The following is a 2,620-nucleotide window of genomic DNA, read 5'->3' on the forward strand; positions in this document are numbered from 1 at the left end:
AGTGAAAGAAGCCCAGCTAGTACCGTGTGACTGGCCCTCGTGCTGGTGGCACGTAAAAGCACCCGCTACACTTTCGGAGTGGTTGGTGTTAGGAAGGGCATCCAGCTGTAGAAACTCTGCCAGATCAGATTTGGAGCCTGGTGCAGCCATCTGGTTCGCCAATCCTCAGTAATATCGTCCAACCCATGCCAGCATGGAAAGCGGACATTAAACGATAATGGTGATGATGATATATATATATATATATATGTATGTGTGTGTGTGTGTGTGTGTGTGTGTGTGTCTGTCCGCCACCACTGCTTGACAACTATTGTCGGTGCATCTATGTCCATGCAACCTAGCAGTTTGGCAAAAGAGACTGAGACTTAAAACAGTACAAGGGCCGATTCATTTGATTAAAATTCAAGGCAGTGCTCCAGTATGGCCACAGTCTAATGACTGAAACAAGTAAAGGAAACTAAAAGAAAAGAAACAGTCACTTTCATGAAAACTTTTTTTAAAAAGCAAGAATTCTTTTTCTGCATTGCATTTTTACCAATCTCTCAAATTCATCATGCATAATAATTTTCTTCACTTTTCAAATCTGTTTTATGTGTTCAGTATTTGAAAAACTATTTTATGTTTATTTTTATATCATAGCTCAAGGAAGAACAGCAGTGTCCATGACCTTTCGCAGAGCCTCCAGGGCTGGTGGCATCAAAATGGATTAAGAAACCACTTCTCATATGCTTCAGCGCATCAAGGTATCAAAATAGGGTGGATAAGTTAAAAATAAAAACAAACAGCTTTCGGCAGAGGGGTTAAGTCAATCACATCAAATCCAGTACTCAACTGGTATTTATTTTACCGATCCCCAAAAGGAAGAAAGGCAAAGTCGACCTCATCAGAATTTGAACTCAGAATGCAAAGATAGATGAAATGCCACTCAGCATTTTGCCCAGCATGCTAACGATTCTGCCAACTCACCACTTTAGCTTAGCTTTTTATGAAAGTATTAATCAACAAGAAACCTAAAAGGAGTAAGGGTTAGTGTGCTGGATCACTATTCACAAGAGCAAAAGTTCTGATCATTCTATAGTGAAGTAAAATAAAAGTATATTAGGTGGGGTGGGGCTCCCCAAATGGGGTCTCAGGGAGTAGCGTCCCTGCCTTCCTGAGCTAGTTTCCCACCACATTTCTTTAAAATTGTGGTAGAGGCCTTGGTCTCAGGACCACTCATGTCTAGAAACTGAGGTTGGGGTAAGCAAGGACATGCTCCCCATAGAAAATCCAGCTCCAAAAAAGCCTCATGATAGCAAGGGAGAATGAGCCCTAGCCAGCCCAAAGGTTGGGGTGGACTGCACTTGCTTACCTCAGTTGCTATGGCATTGAGGTAGATCCAGCCACCCCTGTTAATGGAGACAAAACTCGGATTTAAAAAACACTGGATGATGATGAGTGAATAAGATGTTTTGAAGCCCAGGAGTTCTGAGTTCTTATCTCTTGTAGATGTTTTACTGTTTTTATTGGAAGTATATGAAATTTTTCATTACCAAAGCCCACTTAATTAATTTGTTTACTGCCCATTTTGCCATGCTAATATGGGTTATTTGGGGCAGGATATTTAGTCAGATCCCTCTTCCTGTAGCTAACCCTTACTTGTTTTCCAAGGAAATGCTTTCTTATTCTGTAGGTCTTCGGAAGTACAGAGCAACTGGATTTGATATGAACATGGAAGAGACAGCTGAAGCTGTGGAACATCAAAATTTATGCACACACACACACACATATATGACAAGCTTCTTTCAGTGTTTTGTCTACAAAATTCACTTGCAATGCATTAGGACTGGAGGCAATAATAGCAGACACTTGCCCAAGACATCAGGTAGTGAGACTGAACTTGAAACCAAGTGGTTACAAAGTGAAATTCTTAACCAAACATCCATGCCTGTACCTTAGATATAGATATTAGATCTGGTAAGGTTCTGCCTAACACTATGGATTCTTGTGATCCAGGAATGGATTAGTGAAGTTGTTCAGAAAGCTACACTAGACATGTTAAAAGATTTAGTGTTGTACTTGAAAGAGTTGCATTTAAATACAACTTACAGAGTTGTTGCAGTCTAGCCCTAGGCCAGGCCATGACTGTGCAGACCTATAATCAAAGATTTTCAAGCATAATTTATCTTGAACTATATATGTTTATTAATATAAGTCAAGATATTGAACTATATTGTGTCCTTCTATTTTTAAGATAGTATCATTTGAGTGAGAATTAGCTGTTATTTCCAGCCACAGAGGGGCTCCTTCACTGACCAACCTGACTTACTAAAATAAATATTGTGGAACAGTGAAATAAACAATGGGTATTTAATCTTTCTGCTACCATTTTTCTGTTGAAATACACAGCATTTGCTTCAATTAATTTTGAAAACTATGAAGTTATCAAAATGTCTTTGTCATTATTTACCTGGTGTTAGAAACATAAATTAGCATGAAATTTCGATGGAAGATTTTAATTAAGATTGCTCAAGAAAAGGACTTTTGTACTGTAGAAGCAAGAGTGGTTTCAGGCAGGTTGGCATAAAAATGGTAAACATAGATCGCCTCACTTCAAATGGTTCTTACACCAAAGAAAAAG

At 38.9% G+C, this 2,620-nt stretch overlaps 1 protein-coding gene across 1 annotated transcript in view; it reads right to left on the reverse strand.

The window, feature by feature from the left end:
- The window catches only part of LOC106875661 (YEATS domain-containing protein 4), a 17,378-nt gene that overhangs the window by 8,611 nt on the left and 6,147 nt on the right, over nt 1–2,620 (reverse strand). The window lies entirely within an intron of this gene.

The sequence above is a fragment of the Octopus bimaculoides genome, chromosome 3 (assembly GCF_001194135.2).
Source record: "Octopus bimaculoides isolate UCB-OBI-ISO-001 chromosome 3, ASM119413v2, whole genome shotgun sequence".
NCBI lineage: Eukaryota > Metazoa > Mollusca > Cephalopoda > Octopoda > Octopodidae > Octopus > Octopus bimaculoides.